This window comes from Gallus gallus, chromosome 5 (assembly GCF_016699485.2).
Source record: "Gallus gallus isolate bGalGal1 chromosome 5, bGalGal1.mat.broiler.GRCg7b, whole genome shotgun sequence".
Classification (NCBI taxonomy): domain Eukaryota; kingdom Metazoa; phylum Chordata; class Aves; order Galliformes; family Phasianidae; genus Gallus; species Gallus gallus.
The window spans coordinates 9,770,778-9,794,016 of record NC_052536.1 but is presented as its reverse complement, the minus strand read 5'-3'; the positions used below and the strand labels follow the sequence as shown (position 1 = coordinate 9,794,016).

Genomic DNA, 23,239 nt, shown 5'->3' with positions numbered 1-23,239 from the left:
GTGAGCTCTAAAGGGTTTGGGGCAAGTCAGTGTGACATTTAGTTTGCACTAAAGCATCTTAGAAGTCATATGAAATATAGCGTAACAGAGCATATTCTACTCTATTAAGCATTCAGGAGCCCGGCATCGCAGTATTCAGAATACGGATGAGAAGCTGGAATTGCACAAGGCATTCCTCCTCTTATGGCTGACCGCTGAGTTGAATTCAAGCTGATCCTAAGGGAGTCATTTTCATTAACCTGCAGTAGCTCTCTAATCCTATTCCTTGAATTTCAGACCACCGCCACTACAAGAATTTATGACCTGCTGCCTGCACCTTGGATAGCGCTCACACTTTACTCTTTTCCTGCTCCCCTGGATCATTACCACCGCTCCGTGCAGCAACTGATTCTCTTAAAGTGGAAGTCTGCTCCTTAGTGCACTTACCTATGCCCCATTTAACTCTCACCAACATACATGAAGACGCTGATGGTAACACTTGGTTTAAAACAGTGAAAACAATCACATAGTCTAGCCCAGAGTGCAGAACCAAGAGCTTCCTGAAGGGTTCTTCCTGAAGCCCGTAGAGGGCACATGCCTATGATTTGCCTCAAACCCCAAGCTAAAAAGAACTCCCAAACCGCCAACTTTCAGCTCTAAAATCCCAACCTGCTGGCCAAGAAGCTGACTGAGCAGCCTGTCCTCTGCCCCGGTTTGGTGGGAGACTCTTGCTCGGTTGGCTTGGTTGTCCTCCACCTCACCATGAGATTCCTGACTGCTGAAATGAACTCCATCACCGAACTAATGAAATAAGGAGTCTGAAGTGCTTTGCAATCCTTTTTAGAAAAGCCTGTACCTCCAGATGAGACTCAATTTCACAGCATCAGGGAACTGTGTGCCAATGCACTGTACTGGAACACGGGGCTAGCAGGAGCAGCAGACAACAATGCTAACATCAGGGTTATTTTAGATTAGAGCACTTCCAAATCAATTTTGGATTTAAACTTTTAAATGCACTCTCCAGAAAGAATCCGCACTGACTGAGTATTTTCAAGGCTAATTTTCTAAGCTTGAATAAAGCTCATTGTTACCTAAGGAAAAAAAAAAAAAAACACCACTAACCCTTGCTACAAAGGCTGGGTCATAGCTCCAAAATTAGAGAACAGTGCTGCAAAGGAATAAACTACCAAAGACAACACCCATAAAACTGCAGATAAAAAACCACTGTTGATAGCACTGGGAAGAGATTTTTAACTGAGACCAGAAGTTGTCATGATATTTGGGACCCAGGGCACTTGTCCATGAATGTGAGCTGCTGCAGGGGAAAGATGAACGAGCTGAACATCCACAGGTGGACAACAGGACTTTGCCACAGCAGAAATCCTGCAGAATTAAGACGGAGCCTCAGCGCTCTGCAGAAAGAAAGTTGTTGTGATGAGAGAAGGGAGCGTGTAAGACAGATGGGAGAGCTGAGGTTAAAGTTCAGACTAAAAGCAATTAAGACGGGTGAGAGTGCCCTGCAACTTGACACAGGTTTGCTTTGTGTTCAGAACTTTTCACTAGCATTAAGCATCTTAACTTGTGTATAGAGAGATTATAATTAAAACCTGACAAGCTTAAATTAGCCATTTATAAAAGGTTCTCCAGAAAGCTTTTAAAGTAGACTAAACATATCTATTAAAATGGAAGAAAGGGAAAAAAAAAAAAAAAAAAGAGGAGCCATTTTCAGTTACAATAGTTTTCCTTCCCAGATATCTCAAGAGATTAGACAAATTTAAAGCCAAAGTTCTGCAATTGTCCAAAGCCACTGAAAGGGGGGAGACGGAGAACGTGTGGCAATTAGGAAAACTTGAAAAAAATCCTTTATTTAAGGATTCATTCTTCGTATGAACACAAGCAGTCCAGAAACCTCAGAGATCCCAATTTCCCTTTAGGACTTTGAGTGCTTCAGGGCGCATTTCCCCAAGGTCAAGGAATGATGTCAGGCTGCCATAGGGCTGGGGAACAGCCAGAGAGCTGTCTTTCCCCACTGCCCATGAGAGTGGAGGGTGCCTCTTCACCCCACACTGGCTGTTCGGATTCATTTCAGGCATTTCAGTGCTACACAATTCTCCTGTGAGTTCCAGAAACTGAAACTAAAGAAAATTTGCTCTTTATCGACTTGTGCGCTGGTATCAAACAACACCAGGTAATTTATTCCCCCTCCAAAAGAAATAAATAAAAAAGCCACAACTATTTTGATATTTCAAGATGTTCACAGTCTATAAATATCTGGAAGCCAGGTTTGTGAGAGTATCACAGAATCACAGGGGTTGGAAGGGACCTCAAAAGATCATTGAGTCCAACCCCCTGCTAAAGAAGTACCCTACAACAGCTCACACAGGTAGGCATCCAGATGGCTCTTGAATATCTCCATAGAAAGAGACTCCACCAACTCTCAGGGCAACCTGCTCCAGTGCTCTGTCACCCTTACTGTCAAGAAGTTATTCTGCATGTTAGTATGGAATTTCCCATGCTCAAGTTTTAGGCCATTACTCCTTGTCCTATCGCTACGCACCACTGAGAAGAGCCTGGCTTCATCCATTTGTCTCCCACTGTATAAGTAATTAAGGACAAGGCTGTGCAAAACCCACCTAATTACTTCCGAAACATACTAGATTCCTTCTTTCTCTGCCTCTTCTTTTCATAAAGCAAATGCAGTCCTCAAGGAATACGCTCCCATTGGGCATCCAGCTGGGAGTGAACCAGACAGCAGCGGTCTTTCAGAGCGCGCTGCCAGCCCTGCTGTGTGCAGCTTGCTCTCCACACACCTTTCTGCAGAGACAGCTACAAACATTTGCTTATTGACCTAGAGAGCTTCTCAGCAGCCCGGCATTATTCCTAGCTCTGATCGCTCCCAAGACCATGTCATCCTCTCTGCAGCTCTCGTTTTTAAAGCTCTGGAGCAGATGCTTATAGACGCATAAGTACACAATGGGGATATTCACAGGCCACGGGGTGCTCTTGTCCAAACCTCTCGGAGCAGTCAGTTGCCACTGCTGAAGACTCAGAAGTTATGTGATTGCAGCATTCTATTTTTGGGTGAGAAAGAGAAGCATGCAGCAAATAGAAGAAGAGAAGACAGCACAGATGTTATATAAAATACAGTACAGGCAGGAGTACAGTAGTTCTTCAAAGGAAGAAGCTAGCGCCTGGCCCTGAGAAAAATAATCAAGCTGTAGCAACAATGATCGCTCTAAACCCGTGTCGTTTATCTGCAGCCTACATTCATTGCTTCCACATACAAAATGTAATCCTTTTCTCAAATTTACTTCGACTCTACCGCACTCCGCGTGGTGCCTCTTTTCAGAGGAGTGCCTACATTACCTAAGCCAGGGAAAGGAAAGCGACTTTAAAGCGAGCCATGATGAGGAAGGCAAGCAGAGCTTAAGATGAATAATCTGTTGTTTCTAGTGCTGTATGGTCCCTTTTTATTTTTCTTTCTGCATACCAATGGCATTTGAAGTGCTAAGGTACATACAGATATCTTAATTTATTTTGCTTCAGCTTTATATACTCTTATTGTAGTTACACCAATTCACAGAGAACCAAAGCTCTGATAAGAAAAACCAACACCTGCCCCTGATCCAATGCCTCGTGGAAACATATGAAGGACAATCTGCGAGACCCAAGATCCATCCTGAGTCTTTGAGCACTTACAACAGGAACCGGGTGAAAAAGAAAAGACGTCTGCATCCCAGCTACCCGACAGTCCAAGTACATGTATCCCATCTCCATTATCTGTAGCAGCAAATTTACAGCAACTATGGAGTGTGGAATTGCCACCCTCCTCTCAGAGAATTAACCAGCACGAAGACTTCCCAGAGACTTCTCACTTTCTATGCAGGTTCAGCCTTATTTTCACTTCAGTCCCAAACCCGACACAGCTAAGTCTGACCCCAGCCACAACAGGCAGCACAAGAGGAGCTGCGTATCTGCAGCAAAAGCCAACACGGCCCAGGAAGCTGAAAGCATGTTTCTCCTCCCAATGACTGCAGCGGCATCATCCATTCCCCGTCTCACCGTGCCTCTGCTGACAGCTACCTGGGATGCAGGCTATTTTCCCAATGGAATTCCTGGCACAAATTCCTTCATCGGTCTGGGGAAGACCAGTTAGGGTCCCCAAACCCAAGCTCCTGCTCCACTCTCTTATGAGCTCCATCACAAACTATTCCTAGAGCCTGGGCAATCTGCAATTTTGATATTTTTTTTTAAATATACTTCCAATGCTGGCATTTCTTTTGCCTAGAAACCTCTCCATATGGCAACCACAAACAGCTGGAGGGCTGATACACTGCCATCCCCAGAGAGCAGCAAAGCCAACAGACATCACACAGACAGCGCTGTTTAAATCAGGGAAAATACTTCCCCTGTATTAGCGCTCCAGGACGTCCTGTATCTCTGCAGAATGGGCACCGCTGCTGTATTTACGATTTGCCCATCCCTCTCTTTGAAGACAGCCCTCAGCAGTAACAACAGCTCATCGGCTACGAAGGTCAAGGGCTCCGCCAGCCCTCCTGAGATCTGAGCTACTGGTTCCACAGAGTCTGCCAGTATCAAACCTGACACTTGGATCAGTAGTTACTCCCCAGGCATATCTGGTTTCCCATTTCTTCAGTTTCTAGTGTCAAAATACACTTGCAGTACAGTATGCAAAGCTCCGCAGGCAATATCCTTTCTCTGTTCTCCAGTTGTGGGAGGAATGTCTATTTTTACAGGGGAAAAGTGTACTTCATGCCAACATATTATTGCACCAGTCCACCCAGGCTCCTATTTGTGTTACAGTGCATAGAAAATGACAAATCTGCATCTCACAGTTAGTGCCACATTATCAGCGTACATAAACATTTTGGAAGTTAGCATTTGAGGCAGATGCTCTGCATTATAAATGCTACAGAACGATCGGTCTCTGATACTCAGTTCATGGGTAAATTCATCACAGCTCCACTGAGTGGCTTTACCATTGGGCTGCAACACGATATCCCATGCTGCTAGGGTCCGAGGCAGTGTGCATACCTGCATGCTGCCCTCCCCAGAAGGTAAGAGCTAAAGCAAGGGACAAAGCGCAGCTTAAACAGGAGGTACCAAACCTTACCAGGTCTTTATGTGCCCTTGTTATTAAAATGAATCTGAAATTTCAGTAGAGCTCTAACACCTACAGACCTGGTACTGCAAGGCTACATATTTAAGCACACAGCAGCATTTGTGATGTTTTCATCCTTCCTTGCAAACCCAGAACTGTATGAGCGGAGTTTCCACACACAAAGAACAGCTCACCCTCATCACGCCACTGAGGGAAATGGGCACCAGCTTTACTTCCACTGACTGCATTTATGGGGCTGTGTTGGTCCCTTCCCTTCTTACTCCCTTTGGCATGGGAGATGCCAATTTGGATTTCTGTCACTTTCCATACAACTGCTACTGGCTCTTTCTCAGTCCCATTGGACTTCTGCAGAGAAGGTCCCCATTTGGACATGACACACCTTATAAAGTGCCAAGAGAAGAGAAATAAGCCCTGGCAATGTGGAGCTCGGGCTGCAGGAACAGCGAGACGATATCAAATGCTGCTTTAAGTGCTGATATTTTTGTGCTTTGAAAGAAAAATGCCTTCAGGAATCGCAGCAGGAGTCACCTCTATATAAAGACTTTGCATATAAAGGGACATTTATTATTCTCAATTAATGGCATACTGATAGACACGTTTACATTTCTAAGTGTCAGATTCAGCAGAATATGAAGTGACTGAAGGCCTCTTATTTCACTCTGAGAACGGCCATAAAAGGATCTAAAGAACACACAAAAAAACCCCCACATTTTGTAGAAGACACAAGCCATCCTTTGATTCCTTACAGTCCTGAGAGCCAGTTAGTGCAGCAAGGCCCTCCTAACACCAACACGAACATCTGCAGACAGCAAAGTGAACAGCCACTGCAGCTCCTGCACGGAATGGGAGCTGTCCCCAGCCTACTGCATGGAGGGGCTGTCATAGATCTTGGTTGCATCCTCCTACGGATTATTAGGGAAACCTAATGTGGCAGAACAATGTACAGGAGGTTTCTGGGAAAATGAATAGAGAGCAGCCTTTGTTTTTTCCACTAATTTGGACAGCGTTTAGTTGTTCTTTTGTTTTTTAATTAAGACTATCCCATATAAAACGAAACCTCCCCATCAAGTTGTACCGCAGTTCACCGTTTTGAGGACTTCAAATAAAAACGTCTAACCATCTACTCAATGGTATAAATCAACATGCTGCAGGTATTCCCGTCTGGTTGCCTTACATTAGACCTGTAAATAAATAATTCAGTCCTCAAATAAGAGCAGCTAAATTTAAAAGGCACCCACAAAACCTACCGGCGTTTGCTGGAGCTTTCGATTTTCGGATTTGGTTTCACAGAGAGGGTGGGAAAAGCAATTTACTATCATGGGAAAGGACGTGTGTTGAACGCTAATTCGGCAGCACCTCGGAGCACGAAAGCTGCTGCTCGGCCTCGGGCCCAGCACGGGGCTGCAAATCCCCTCGCACTCAGCCCAGCACCCAGCTCTGCACTCCCAAAACGCATGGCGAGGGCTGGGATGCCGGCACCTCCCCAGCTGTGATTAAGGACAGCACTGCAGACCAGAAGGGCTCAGATTATCACTTCTGCTGCCAATCTTTGGCGTGCAAATCTGCTCATCGGTGTCTTCACCAGTCCCAAGGGAACAGCGATACCAATCATCTGATACAGATTCAGAGTGGTCCCCAGCACTCTGAAAGCGCCAGGTCACTTTGTGAGCATGCTGCCGGGTGCAGAAGAATTAACATAACCAGCTAAATTTATCCTGGCCTAAAATCATCTGCCAAAGGCCAGGTAGATTTAAGAGATGAAACTTCCCGCTAGCTTACTTTAGAACTTCCATAAAGTCCCCGTGATGTGTTTCTCTGGAAACGGGAGTTTCCATTTCCTTTTCGGCAAGGTCTTTGGAAGCAGCGAGCTATATATTCCCTGAGAAAAGGCAGTTTCCCCTCTTTTTAAGTGATGGAAAGTCAATTTGCATCATAATTACAACCGAGGCTCTGTAACGTTACTTTTAGTTAAAACAGTAAACTACTATAATAAAAGTGTACCTGGGGAATATTTAGAGAAAGCACTAATGATTTCTTCCCTAGTGGTTAATAAATCCACTTCCAGATCAATTTGTTCATGATAGAAACTTGAGAGCATAAACAGTTACACAAGCACATTAGAGTGTGTCTTTCCCAGTATAAATGATTTATTACAATGATTAGCAGCACATAAACAATTTAAAATACAACTCTAATTAGCTTTTTGGAAGAAAAGGAGAAAAACCTTCCTGAATCCCTCTCCACATTATGTTTTACTTTTCCAAGTGTGTACTTTTTAATTAAATCCAAATGTCACAATAAATTTAAAGTGTTTTATTACCACCCTGGCTAACTAAGCCATTCATGCAAACAGCCATTATATTGAACCAGACGCGGGAGTTAAGGCGGTTGAGGGGAAAGGAGAAGAAGGGGGGAAAAAGGCAATTATTTCTATATTTGACAAGAGATTTGTACAAACGTTTGAAGACATGAAGATCTCTGGCAAACTTTCGCTGTTTTATCCAGAGAGGTTGGCCAGCTAATTGCTCTTTAATACCGGTTTCCGTGTTCGAAAACGTCACGCCCCATTAAGCTTTCCCAGTTGAAAGCAAAAGGAGAAGGAAGTGGAGGAGAGGAAGATATGAAAACCAGCCTAAAAGCAAGCCAAACAACCAGCCAAAGCTGATGCTGGGATGCTGAAGGCAGAGCCAGGGGTGGCCAACGAACGCCAAAGCCGAATGGCCTGTTGCAAAGGAACAGGTCTGGGGAGCTCCAGGACCAGGCGTGGCGCTGGGCTGCCGGGCAGGGAGGAAACCCAACCCCACAACCTAACCAAGCCAGAAGCTGATCCCTAAGCCCCAGTGCCAGCCCACAGTGCTTTGCTTCAACGCTAACCCTAGCAGCGTGGTCTGAACAGGACAAATTTAGCATCGTTCAGACAAAAGCCAGCCACTAAAGAAGGCAGCTGCAATTATTAAAATAGGTTAAAGAAAACGGGCACTGTGCGGATGAAGCTTTTGACCTCAGCGCGCAGCTCCCTCAAGAACACTTCGGCTTAATTTATCTAAATTAAAAACCAAACATCACATTTTAAAACGGCACCAAAAGATTGCTTTAAAAAACGCGATTAAAAAAGCGGGTCAGGGGTTGGAAATTAGTAATTACTACTACAATTAACCAAAATCAGACAGAGACACAGAAACGGCGCGTATTACTGCGGTTCACGTCAGAGAGGCAAATGTGAGCGGAGCACAGGAGAAGAAAGCTGCAAGTCGCAGAACCACTCGTATCGTTAACCTCTGCCACAGCGCAGGACCCGCTCTTGGAAGTTTACATCGTTTGTTTCCAGAGAGCAGTGCTGCTGGTTACCTCGCTCAGCTACTAAACCACGCTCTTCACCGGTTACCGAACTCTTTGGAAAGTGTTAGTTTGATTTTTCTTCCCGTCTAAGATCTCAGCGCATCTTCGTGCCATTAGCGGTACGTTTGCCCCTCACCTCCAGTTTTAATAGGTCTGAAAAAGGATGAGAGAGGGCAACTTCTGAACATCCTGCTATTGAGAAGAGGTCATTTGCCAAAAATGCCACCTGCTAGGGTCCATATTGTTTGAGCGCAAAAGCCCATTGAGGACTGCCAAGGACAGAACATAAAGGGTTTCTAAAACAGACTACTTAGCAGTGGACGGAGACAGGGATACTCTGTATGCAACTATCATCCTTCAGATGGATTCCCTTAGGTTTTTAGGGGCCGAAAGATAATTTAACAATTAACACTTTGTTCCCGCTTCAATCTCAGAATGGCTCTTTGTGAGCTTCCTTGGTGAAACTTTGAAAGAGCACAGTGGGAAAGCACAGACTGACTACTGTTTTGAACTATAACCAAAATGAACTATTCTCTAGGTCCTCCCTTGAAGCTATCATCTACTTGAGGCTAGATGAGGAAAATCTAGGTTCAAATCTTATTCAGGCTCCAGTTTAATTTTGAGAGCTCAGAAGACTCCACAAATCATTTAAGTTAAAGTAATGAAAATAGGTGAACTTGAGAAGATGGACAGGCACGAATGATCTCTTCCAAAATAGGGAAGAATCCATCTGTTCCCTTTTAAAGTGCATAAAAGTCTTTGCAGCAGTAATGAAAATTCAGGGATGTAAGTCATGGACATCATAGCAGTCTATTAGAGAGAGGAGTGGGGCTGTATTACAGAATACTGTGAGCAGCAGCGATTATATAAAAGGGATGCTGCAAAGGCAGCATAGCTAAGGGCAAGCCAAATGATTCAAGGACTCAGGAATCTCAGTTCTTCAAAAATGGAGGGAGAAATGAAGATTTCTATCTTTGAAGAGGCAGGATGAATGCAGAGCCACGCGGATGCCTGAAAGAAGCTGTGAAGATGTAGGTATTAAGCAGAATGTGCTTCTCAGGGCAGGAGGCAAATGGCTGCATGGTTGATGGTGGGGCTGCTGCCACAGCCAGCATGGGGGCAAAGGGAAGGAGGGCTCTGCTGCAGTACCCAGGCCAGTCTCCACTTCCCCTTCATCTCATTTTGCTCCCATACATTGAAGCAGGCCTCCTGGCCACATGGTCCCAAGCAGGAGCGAGGCAAAGCCTCCATGCCCACCACTTCACACAAAGCAGGAGTCTTTTTCCCAAGCCCTATGCGGCATTCTCTTCCTCTTCCCATATTAGGTGACCACACCTCACCTCCTCCCACACATACACAAGACTCAGTTTACTTAAAGATTTCCAAAAATACTTAAGTGGGGCTTTTTTTTTTGCCATCTCCCTGCTAATATTTTTAAAGCTTTGATTTCAACCAATCTTAGAATCACTGAGGTTGGAAAGACCACTGAGATCATCCCGTCCAACCATCAACCTATGCCTGGACCGCTCTAGATCACATCCCTCAGTGCAATGCCCACCCTTTTCTTGAGCATTTCCAGGCATCTTCCAGTAGAGCACATGCTTTACTAAGTTCACACATTGTTCCCAAATTGTGTATCTGTTGTTCAGAGGAAAAACCATAATACATACTACACAGAACAGTGAAGCCAATGAGGTAGAAAATGAAGATGACATATATTAAGTTGCGTAAGTGATACAGAAAGCCCTAGCCAGATCAGCATTTGACACATTATAACACAGAATTTTACTCTCAAACTGGAAACAGCCAACACCCATGCTGATCTGCCCTTGGGAATGGCATTGAAACATGAGTCACAAGAACATACATGTAATTTGCAATTCAGCATACAGCGTTCAGGCCTGAGATTTGAAGACCAGAATTGCACCCTCAGTACAGGTTACCAAAACAGTGCTATTCTGGGAAACTTACATGATTATCATTGCCCTTCTCAACTATTTTTTTCAGATGCCTAGTTCAAAATTCAAAAATTGGAATATAGTGATTATTTCTTGCTATTTTGTATGCATACACTACCTTACGCAGCATAGCACCAAATAAATATACGTACAAATAGGGTCATGTATTTTTATTCTATTAGTATTTATTTTGCCTATGTGACATCTTAGTAATTTCTTCCAGGGCACAGAAACCATCTTCGGTATTCACACTGTCAATCAGCACCCACAGGATGTGTAAGACCTTTCCTTCACTGGGTAGGCATCCCTGTTAAACTCAAAGGTAAACACCTACATGGAAGGAGCTCTCAGAGAGCTTAGAGGGAAATGCTGAGTAAACACAGCCCTGCTATGAACATTGCTCCTTTAATGACAAACTCACTGGGATGCTCAAGTTGCCTTGAGCGCTGGATCGTGATATGCAGAGGAAAGAAAGTTCAGAATTAACAACTCCTCCCACGTTCTCATACAACTTCAAACAGTAATATGCACTTAACCAGCTTGTTTTAAACATTTTGCCTTGATAAGCAGAATTTTAAACTAGTGTAATTTCATTCTAAGAGTATTAATTCAATTGAAACAAAATGAGACTTGTCACACTGCTCTCAGCTGGTACTGCTGACTAACTCACATGGCTGTCCTGCAGCTGAAACCAGCACAATAACATTCATAACTGGCTTGCTCTTTAGGTTGAATGGAAACTCAAGCCAAGCCAAGAAACATTTGTTTTCTTCGATAATGCATCACCAAGGAGCGCTCTTCAAAGAGTCACCGCTGTAAGTTTACAAGACAATAGAACACATGCTGAGAGAACCTGAGTACCCATCAGGATTTGGAAATTATTTTGTTGAGCTCAGTCTTTTATCTGGGTCCTTGTTGGGTGTAGAGGGGCAGAAGGAGGCATCGGTTGAGTCTTAGATGTACAGAGCTTGCTCAGTGATCGGGAAGGAGCCAACCATCCCAAGCAAAAAGACAACCAGACAGAAAGAAGCAAACACGGAGCATCCATCCAGCGTAGCACGAGGGCTACTGCAACATGGCCACAGCTTCTCAGTTCAGTGTTTGGCTTCACGTGAGAAAACATTTATAAGAACAAATACTGTCGTAGCATTTGGCACAGGAGGCAATCAGAAATTTGTTTACCATACAGAAAATGGACTCAATTGTGTACAGAGAAACATACCATGGAGACCACAGGGCAGTGGTTCCTCCAGCCTTGGAGAGGAGAAAGGGAAGAAGAGACAAGACTATCAGTCTCTGATGTCATTTCTCAAGTCTTGCAGACAGAAAACTCTCTGACTTCATGGCTGGACACCTACAAGGAGACATCAAAACCATTCTCCTTCCCACTATCTTGGCCAGCACACAGTTGTTATTGCCTTCAGCCCGCTCAGGATCCCGCCGGGACACATTTTTCTTCTGAGAGTGACCACTGGCAAATTGCAACTCCGGACATAATGCAGCCACCACGCCACAGCGCTGCGCAGTAACTGCCCACGGGGAGCACAGGAATTGTGCTGGGCACAGTTAGAGCTGAGCAGTGCATTACTATAGCAGGGCCCCTCTGGCTGCTCTAACTCAGAGCTGTCAACGTTTCCAGCAGCTCTTTCTCCAGGAATTACTACAACAGTTCCAAAACATCAACAACAGGCAAGAAAATAAAAAAAAATAAAATAAAATAAAACAAAAAGACACAGCAAGTCTTCAGGTTATCCTAAGGACTCTAAGACCTAAGCCTAAGGTCTTAGCCTAAGGTCTACAGGTATGTCACCCCCACCCAAAGACAACACTACGATGAACACCCACAAAACGTCCCCAGGGAAATCACAGCCATTTGCTATAGATACACCAAACCCTTGAGATTGTTCACTTGATGCACCTTTGAAACCCCCCTGTGGGTGCAGGTGCTGTGACTACCAGCAGAAAGGCCTTTAGCTTTCCAGGCACTACAGGAGGCAAGACATCAGGACTCATTTCATCGTGCCTGCTTTGTCGATGGTGGTTGTTTTTTCCTCCATTCAAAAAGAGCACTCTGCTGCCGTTTCCACTATGAGCAATTCCATCTGATTAAGGTCAAGCCTACAGGGTGGAGTGTGCATGGGGGACGAGGGGCAGAAAAGATGCTACAAAGCCTCAGAGCTGCGCCTGGTGAAGAACAGCTGCACCAGTCAGCATCCCGAGCGAGCCACCACGGGAATTATGTTTCTCTCCCACTTTCCCCTACGTATTTAATTCAGGGCCAAAGGGGTAGCATGCGTTCACCTCTGAGCTCCCATGTCACAAGCGACTATATTCATTCAGCTTTCCTATTTAACTAAATGGAGTTCACACATGCTGCAGTATAAAGTTACCTCTGCCCATCTGAAAGCAGTCCAATCAATGCTACGTATAGAGAGAGGCATTTGAATCAGCCTTAAGTTAATTCTTAGTAGTCGAATCTGTGACAGCATGCTGACCCTTTCAAGTCAACTGGGAGCAGGCAATCTTTGCAGAAGATCCTCAGGCCTTTAATCAGATTCTCAGTGGGTTTTAAAGAGATACTGCAGCATCAGTTTGTAAACATCTCTCTAGTGAAAATAAAGATTACTTCTGACCCAGCCAATTACTCAGTCCCAGAAGATATATCCTACAGTTATAATTGAATGAACCATGGGGAAAGAAAATATATTTTAGGTAGGGGGTAGCAAACCCGAATCCCAACTTAGGATGCAGGCAGCACCGTGTCCTGTGGAAAGATCAGGTGGAGAGAGAAATGCTTATAAAAAAGGTATTAAATCACCCAGTCCTTACTCCTTCCAGGGCAAGATTGCTCTCCTGAGTGCAGAGCCCTACTAAGACGAGTGCAAATTATCAGCTGAAGCTCTTCCTGAAAAGCAAGTGTGACGGGGACAGACCAAAGCATCATTTTGAGGAGACCCGTAATATCAAACAAGGGTTTGCCACAACACAGGGAACCCTGGGAGAAATGTCAGCTCCTGAATCACGAGCATACTGTAATCTGAGTTTGCCAGGAGAAAGAAAGTGCTGGAGGAAGAGCAGAGGACTTCTGCTCAGCCCAGAGACTGCCAGAGACATTAAGCAGTCTCTTGTTGCATGACTTTCAAACTGCATTTTAGCATTAGGAGCCATCGCGCTCTATTGCAGAGAGATATAATTACCGACTTAAAAAAAAATATATTAAGTTCTTTATTCTGGAGCTATTACAGGGTAATGTGTAACAGACATCACCCGATGGGCCGTGAAGGCTCCAAGGGCCATTACAGCCTCACAGGTCAAGACCTGTGTGAAGGTTTTAAGGTTTGTGGATCAGTGCTCTCACACCGAGCAGCACGGGCAACACCTGCACATCAACACACGTGCAGGAAAGCCAGGGGACACTTCTGCCACAGCAGCTGCTTATGGATTTTGACACTCGGCTCGAGCCACATCAGATCCCTGGCAAGTTCAGAGCCTTCAGATGTGGCATTTGCCAGTCCCACCAAGGAGTTCAACTGTAAGCATGGACTTTTTTGTCCTTCTTATTTTTTAAGGGAGCATCGAGGAAGAGAAGGTCCCTCTCCCCTCCCTGCTTCCCCACTGGGGCCCCCCTTTTATTTTACTTCTGCAGAGGACTAAAAATCCCAGCCAAGTGACGGGTTTATAAAATTTTAATAGGAAAGAAAAAGGTATCCTCGGGCAGGATCTTATGTGCAGACTTCCACCATAAAAGAACACCGAGCAAAATGCGGGTTTTATATGGAAACACTGACAGAACTTCGTACAACGTGACATAATGCCTCTGCATGGACTGTGGACCTGGAGGGATGGGTGAGTCCCACGTCCTGCACCCACGGCCTCACGCAGGGCAGAGCTTTGCTTTGCACAGTTAGACTGGTCCAAGCACAGACCCCTCTCTCTTCAGGAGTACGTTCTCTTTTGCCACTCACTCACTGTCCTCAGCTGACCTGCAGCTTACCCATACAGACACTGTGCCCCCTCCAGCACTGACAGCCACTCCAGCACTGACTGCCATCGCGATCGGCAATTCACAGGACATCACAGTATTGCAGGGGTGTGAAGGAACCTCAAGAGATCATCGAGTCCAATCCCCTGCTAAAGCAGTACCCTACAACAGGTCACACAGGTAGACATCCAGACGGGCCCTCAGTATCTCCATAGACGGAGACTCCACCACCTCTCTGGGCAATCTGCTCCAGTGCTCCGTCACCCTTACTGTAAAGAAGTTCTTTCGCCTGTTAGTATGGAATTCCCTATGCTCAAGTTTTAGGCCATTACTCCTTGTCCTATCGCTACGCCTCACCAAGAAGAACTACCTGGCCTTGTCCATTTGCCTCCCACCTCCCTTTAGATATTCATAAACATTTATCAGGTCCCCTCTCAGTCTTCTTTTCCCCAGACTGAACAGCCCCAGGTCTCCCAGCCTTTCCTCATACAGGAGATGCTCCAGGCCCCTCATCACCTCTGTGGCCCTCCTCCAGACTTTTTCTAGGACATCCCTGCCCTTTTTGAACTGGGGAGACCAGAACTGGACACAGTAGTCTAAATGTGGCCTCACCAGGGCAGAATAGAGGAGGAGGATCACCCCCCTCCACCTGCTGGCAGTTCCTCATTCACTCCATGCTGGGATTGCCCTTCCTTTTCCCCAGCTATCTCACACCACTGCCTTTTGAGGTCAACCAGCACCACAGGTTCACTAACGGGACGGGCTCTGTCTGACAACAGAACTCATGGCTTTGGTTTTAGCTTCTCAACTGCCACTTCTTAATAAAGAAACCAAAGCCACGAGGCACGGTCGCACCTCGTTCAGGCTGTCATTCCTTACAGCAGCCACAACCCCAGAGCAGCCCTCTGTAGGAACGCAGCACGGAGCTGAGCGGCTCGCTACTTTTTGCCCTTTGCCATCCACTTGCACACACGTCTGCCACCCAAGTTTTGCTCTCACGGAACCCGATGCTCCTCAGCCACACGGAGGAGGAGCGGCACCACCTCATCGGGGTGGATCCACAGAGGTGTGCAGGGTGGAAGCACCATTACGCGTTATTAAAGCGTCAGAGGTTTTAGCCCCGTGTTGGTTCAGTCGTAAGTTACCAACCAGCGCCGACGGCAGACATAAAGCTTCCCTTAAATTATTAAGCATAAAACAGCAGACTGTAATATTTTGCTAAACCCAAGTACAGACACAGACAAAGATGTCATTTCAATATTTGAAACCAGCAAGTTTAATTTAAAATAAGAGCAAACCAATAAGCTCAGAAAATAGCAATGTGTGAGAGGAAAATTACACTGCTAGAGAAAAAAGTGGAAGGACTTAAGAAATTTATAAAAGTAATCTCCAAGTGGAAATTAGAAATCAACCCCTAGAAACAGAATAACACAAAAGAAATATTACTGTCCACTTTCTAAATCAATATAACACCGCTACACGACAGAATTACCATGGTAACTCAAGTAAAAAGAATAAAGCAATTCTTATTATTTCAAAATAAAATCACAGCCTGAAGCCCAGCTTTTATTACAACTGCTGATAGATCGCTGGCTTGTATTTATCTGAAATATTGCTTTTCAATCAGCTATTTTATGAATGTACAAATTTCACTGAGCAGCCCACTTAGACTGAATGCCTAAAAGCCCCCAAAAAGACCAGTCGATGGATCGATTGTACGCACGCACGCGGGTTTTTAAGGGAGCCTTATTATACGGGCTTTGGTGTTTTATTTGATCCAAATTAAAGAGAGATAAGGGAATGAAAGAGGCCGACTCAAACCCTTGCTTAGTCTGAGCTCCCTACGTTCCAGCTTAGGTTCCCTGGAAAAACACAACGGGGAGAAGGAGGAACAGCAGCACCCAGACCTCCCGTCTCGCACAGGGCCTGATGCACACCAACACGCTCCATCCAGTCAAAGCAGAAGAGAAAACGCTGCCTGAAGACAGAGTTGCTCAAGGGCGTTTGGCCTGGGACAGCTTGCAGAGTAATGCAGCTGTGCTCACGCTCAGCTCAACCCAGAAGTACGCGCTGCCTCTCAGCGAAACGTGGTCCTCCGCCATCCGCTGCAAATGGGCTCTAAAAGCAACGGTGGAAACAACGTGTGCTTAAACTGAGCATGGCCTGCAGAGAGGTCACACACTCAAATATCCTGTTTTCTGTGGTACCTGGTTGTATTTCAAAACACTCCTCCTAGAGACTTCGAGCCAGCTGAGGCCACAAACAATCACACTGAGATTAGGAACGGGAAGGAGATGGGGGAGCCTCGTCTGACACACTGCAATAGGACACCCTGAATTGCACTGAGAACCTCTTTGGAATTAAAACGGAGGAAGCTGCAAGCTTCTGGGGTGAATGCAGAGTTTTTATTCTAACAAAGCCTTGCCCCAGGAGAGGGTAAGGGAATCTCGGAAGACGGAGACAGGATTTTACATGTGCTAAAAGCATCGGTGTGACACTTTTTGGGAAAGAAAGGGGGAAAAAATACCTTCGTTGTTATACATGACAAAATTGCAACTAAATGTTTGCTTTGATCCCAGCGCATAAAGGGTGAAGCTTTTAGGCAAGGAGCGGCAGGTGATCTCAGCTCTTCTGCAAGTCCTAATGCTCCTAAAAGCCACTCTTCCAGTTTCTGTAATTGGGCATCAGTAGTTAATGTAGTATTGACTGCATTACATGCTCCTGTGCATCCTCTCACTAATGCCAATTGCATCACCTTGTACATTTACCATATTGCTTAGCCAATAGCTGTTAAAAGCAATCCAAATCATGAATCATATAGGAAACTTTTAGCAAGACACGACATCCAAAGGAGACAATTTACAGTTGAGTTAATCTGGGTACATTAGCGAGACATGGATTCAGGAAGACAGACCAATTTATGTTACTTTAGTTTTACCCTTTATTGCTTTGTATAGGCAAATGAATGGAAGGGCACAGAGTAAAAACAGTTATAAAGGAGTCCTTTTCAAAACAGATCTCCATTCTGCGCAGACAGGTCAAAGGGTTTGAGACTGATGCTTGGTTCAGGCTTTCATAACCGTAACAGGGTACTTACAGAAATCATTTTCTGCAAAGGAGGATGAAGAAAAACGTATAATGGATTCTGAATAATGCTCGATACCCACCCCCACGGCGAGCACAGCAGGCAGAACCCAAGTTGCGCAACGTTCTTCACAGCACGGCCTGTCCACGAGTCACCTGCTGCCGAGTGTGCCAGGGAGGGGCTGAGCACAGCATCCCAGGCAGCGGGGCACGGCAGCCCTTCACCTGCCTGCACAGAAAGTAAGGCCCTCCCCTACCACTGACTTGAAAGGATTATGTCCTTTAGAAACGTATACCCATCTCTCCGGAACAGCAGGGAACGACACGAGCATCGGAGAGATGTTGGTTAACCCACGTCAGCGCAAGGTAGAGCCAACCAGGAAGCAAATCAGGAGCGAACGCCCTCTGACAAAGCACCTTTGGCAGAACAATTTCACACTGGTTGCTTGACCAGAAGATGCACAGCAAACTGACATCGCTCCTCGCTGCTCTTCTGACCAAGCTCAGCGGCAGCAGGAAGCGAGAAGATAGGAGGGAAGGAGCTGCTGCTGCCACCCCTACTGGGGCAGGGAGCAATCTGCAGTGCTTTCGGAGGAGGAATTAAATGAACAGAGGGGTAAAGGGAACCTAGGGGAAGCAATCAGCCAAGAAGTTCATAAAAGAAAAACTGAACTGGGCTCTTACATATTGGATTCCAAAGCACTGGAAACTCTGCTGCTCTACGGCTGGTCTGAAAAAGATCATGATTCTCCTTTGAAAAGCTTCCAGAAGTCCCTCCGAAAGACTTGCACATGCAGGGAAAATGCCAAAACAAAACATTTTCACTAGCTGATCAATTTAAACAGCTGTGGTAAAGCTGCAGCCACTGGCACCATCATTAACAATTTAAAGCATGGCTGCTTTTGTCTTCCTTCCCAGTTACATTCTCATTATGCCTTTTTATTTATTAGAAACACAGCCCTCCAGAATACATTTCTGTATCTCAGATCCATAATAAAATGAGTAGGAACATCCCTGGCTTCCACTCAAATGGATGTTTACATTGGCGAGAGGGTTAATTGTTTAATTCTGGTCCAAGTTCTCCGCAGTTCAGTCATGAATATGCAACAGCCATCCACTTTTTCTTTAAGAAAAAGCACAACTGTCAAAATCAATAGCTTAAAAAGAAGGCAAATATTACTTTCACCGCCCAAATCACCCTGTCAGAGCCCGATCAGCATGCAAGGAATTCTGAACACTGGAGAAAAGAACTCGAATATTCAACGAAATTTAAAAACCCTCTAAATTTGGACAACAGCCTCCATTATCTGCTTTGATGTACGATGTGTGAAGGAACAAGTTTGCGAGAACATCCACTGGAAAGGGGAGCCGAGCATCTGCTTGCACAGATAGCACCCAACATCACTCTTGGAAACTTAGGCTCGGGAGTCGTCCTGTTGGAGAACAGAGGAAACGTAGGCACACACGCTCACACACACAGAATTAAAACCAGTAGCTGCAGTGAATTGATCTCAGACCATCCATAGGCTTAATTATGTTAATCTAATAGTGAGCAACTTTCATTTTAAGTCGCCCTTCCGTCCGCCCCCAAGTCTTCGGTGAATAGGCTCTACATTCACTGAATAAATCATTCCCTGGCAACAGTTACGCACATTACTGAAGTTGGGGGCAGCGCCTTCCATACGGCTTAAAGCAATGTCTGCGTATTCTAAATGGTGACAGTTCTGTCCAATTTTAAAAAGATATGGACCCATTAGAGTTTTATAGCTCAGCATTTAGCAGCATCTGCAGCGCCTTTTTTATTCTCCCATCGCAACGCTTAATGCTTGATACCATCATTCTGATTCCGAATTGATTGCAAGCGAAACACCTTATTTGCCATAAACTTTCGAGTTCTTTACCTATGTAAGACTTCTCACGGATGCAATTGGTCATAATGCTGTAAGAACTGTTTGCCTTTAGCAGGAACGGAACGGTTCGTGCCAATGGCAGGGAAGCAAAACTTGGAGCAGCAAGCGCATCTGCGGATAGAAGCAAACTCTATCCGAACACAAAGCCTGAAAACCTCAAGAAAGCCTCCAAATGAAATCAATTAATCCTCCAACCATGATAAATTTCTTAACCATTTAAGAAACATATCTCAGACTCTGCTGTGACCCTTTATCACCAGACCTAATGGATTACTTTATTAATAATGCACTGCTCTTAAAAGGAATTTTTCCGAGGATTCTACCATAAGAGAGTATTTTCAGGATGGCTATGACAAACAGGCTGACACGTTCACGTTGTAGCTATTAAAGATAATAAAATTTAACACTAACTCCAAAGAAGACAAATTATGTTCTGCTGCCAGGGCATCAAGCATCCTTTCTACTATATTAAACCAAAATTACAGTGCTACTAATTTCCAAGAATCAGCTTCTTCTTCTGCCACGTTACCCGGGCTGAAAAACATTCATAGGCTGTTTGAGCACTTATGTCAACCAGACAAGCAGCATGTCTCACCAGCATCTTGGAATGAAGAACGATGAGCCCCTATAAAGATGCCTACCCCGATCTCTCAGCTATCTCATCGAGGCAGATACTAAAAGTATTTGATTGCCTGGCAGCAATACACCTACACAAAGCAGCGTGCTCCTATCGGGACTGCTAACTCCTTTCACCCATCTTCTTCTCATAGGAAGAGTAACTAGTTTTCATTTAATAGAGATCTAGGTTTCCAGGGCTCCAACTACAGTACCTTTCATTTCTTGAAAAGGTTTAAGTAATTCAGTCTCCTGAGGCTCACGCCTCTGTATGTCATGTCCAGGAGCAGAGGGCACCTGTGGAAGGCTACATTGACTACTTCCAGCTCTGCCCTTAGTCAGATTTGGAGAACCATTCAGAATTTCTTCTGGTCTTCTTCAGATTCCTGCTTTTACAACCTTCTGTTGTTTCTTTGTAAATACATGAATCCAGTGCTGTGCATCTGAGTCACAAGACTAGACAGGCCAAACCTCTGAAATTACACCAAGACCACGTGGGCAAAGACTGCTGCCCCAACAAACCACTGGGTAACCCAAATACATAGGGAAACACAGGGTCTTCTGTGTCCTGTATCAACTGTTCTTCAAATAAGGCACTGCCTGGGAAGGTCAACAGTGTTCCTTTATGAATAGGAAGCTAGACAATGATGGATCACAGAGAAGGTCTTAGACAAGTGCAGAAGACAGAAACAAAAAAAACAACTGGGAGCATTTGGCAACGGAAAAAATTAAATTCCATCTTGCAGGAGAGAAAAAACAGCCACCCTACCACTTCTCCTCCTCTCTCTTTGCACAGTTCTTCAGTAGGTAGGTGTGAGAAAGGTGCATTAAAGTGAAAACAAAAGACTCCAGCTACACGTAGAATTCTCCTTCCAATGCAGTGCTATTTTCATGAGGCTTCTGGGCAGCCGGTACTTGCCTCACTTTTGCACGTGCCCTGATTGTTACCAACAGAAGCGGATCACCAGGGCCTATCTGGCTGGCGGCAGGTGTCCCTCCGTGCCCACATGCCCATGTGCACACACACAGCTGGTCATGAACGCACTCCCAAGGCCAGCCCTCAGCCCTGCTCCTTGGCTAGAGCACGCTTGTGGTCTGCCATTATAGAATCAATTTCACTGCCTTTCCAACCCCAAAATGCTGTTTCTTTCCTCCTGAGCAGGGTGAGATGGGCTCTTACGCAACAGGGAACCCAACTGCTGCTGCTAATCCAGCTTCAAATTATTCAAGTTCATTGCCCTAAATACTTCCATCAACCTAAGGAGGTTCTCCAACCCTGGTGCACTCAACCACTGGGTATTCATATTTTTCTTTTCATTTTTCAAGAGCTATGGATTTGACATATATTTTTTTTTCATCTCTTTTTTTTAATAAAAACCAAGGTTTGTGTACTGGCACACGTCCCTTCCAATCTCATTTACTCTCGCAGTCTGTTTAATCAGAGTTCTACTTTCAAACACAAAGGACCCATGATTTGGGGTGCTAACGTCTGTGCGAGCACTGGGACAAATGCGCAGCTGATCAGGGCTTATACAAGTGCACACAGAGTCAATAATTTGGTTCAAGGATATGATGTCTAGTTAACACAGTACAAGTTAGCTAAAAGGAAACTTTCACCCTCCCCACGCATAACAAAGAACCGTGATTTCTATTAGTGCGTTTCATACCATACATGCTGATTACTAGGCTGTGCTTCATTGTTAGCAGAGATTACAGCTGGGATAAGCTGCAGCTTTTTCCTAATTGCTATTATGATGACTGAATTTTTGTTTTGTGTCAAGCATTATTCACACATTATACTCAAAAATTTGATCCCTCCACGACGCATTATTGATTCCATGCAGGCAATCACGCTGCCGCCAATGTGAAGAATTAATTTGGGCTATTCTACTTGATTTGCATTGCTCCATCATAGCAGAACACAACTCTATAGGGAAACACAAATTGAAAAGGAAGATTTAACAAAATATGGAAAACGCCGCCGTCCTTTAAAAGAGATGAGCCTTTAAGAAGGGGGGAAAAAAAGCCAAAAATAACAAAGCCCGGCACAACTCGTGTGGTCCAGTAAGAAATAAGGTCAGCCAGCCAAATTTGTCTTAGTCAGAGGAAGGTTACAAGAGTAGCCTTACGCCTCTAATAAAGTAAACCAGTTCGCTTCAACTTGTACTGCCAAAGAAAACAAGCGAACACCTCTGAGAGCGACACGGCTTCAAAGCCTTTGAAACCCTGTTAGCTCCATTTGTTTTCCCAGCATAAGCAATGCTCAACCACTTAGTGTGTCTTTTATCCGCAGTCCAGTCAACTGCAAAGCTGATCTAGAAGATGTGTAACAGATGCTTCGCATCTACCTCTTTTTTTCAGAGCTCTCCTGCGTTAACAAAGGGACTTACGAGATCTGAACTGAAATCAAGACGGGGATTTTGAGTGTTTTCACCTGAAGATTATTTCACAGTTTTATGATGCCAACTTCGTGAGAGCAGAATCCCTTCAGAAGGGCAAGAGAACTTAACGTGTGGGTGCTGAGACCCCACACTGAGTCGACATTTGATCAGAATCTGCTTAAAGAGGACACTGACAACGACTCCTTTCTGCCTGATCACAAATGTTGGGTGTGTAACATCCAAGCCTGTGCACGTTTTGTCTCTTGTCCCAAGCGCTTCACACCTGAATGAGACAAAAATCCGCATCCCATCCCAGAAACAAGGCTCAAACTCTACACACGTCAGCACACTGCATCACTTTACAAATCAAAGGTGTCATGAGATGAAGGACCTCTCAATGCTAGATGCAAAGCATAGCAGTTCCCCACAGTATTTCTTGGGGTGCCATGCGGGGAGAGAGAGAGGAGCCTCAGTCCAAGACTGGTTAAAAGTGAGAGTGCTTCCATTACGGTCAAGTCTTCTTTTCTGACTGTGGTCCAGTACAGGATTAATTTGGCTTTGAAACACCAGAAAATAGACAGGTGAACAGAAATTATATTGCTCCAACCTACCAACAGGGAAGCTTTCAGCACTGCTCACAACGCACAACTACAGGAAAGCAAGAGACTTTGAATTGCAAGTTGTTTTCCCCAAGTATTTCTAAAAGTAATACAGACATTCGAGTAAAATCCACCCTACTGCCAGAACGTTCCCTTTTCCCCAAGCACTTTGGAGCCCTGTGAAAAGCTGCTTCCTGTCTACAGCCTGCAAGTATTTGCTATTTTCTCCTACTTCCAAGTGAACTTGCT

The 23,239-nt window shown here is 44.9% G+C and overlaps 1 protein-coding gene across 6 annotated transcripts in view; it reads right to left on the bottom strand.

The window, feature by feature from the left end:
* Positions 1 to 23,239, bottom strand: part of LMO1 (LIM domain only 1 (rhombotin 1)) — a 61,905-nt gene that overhangs the window by 19,290 nt on the left and 19,376 nt on the right. The window lies entirely within an intron of this gene.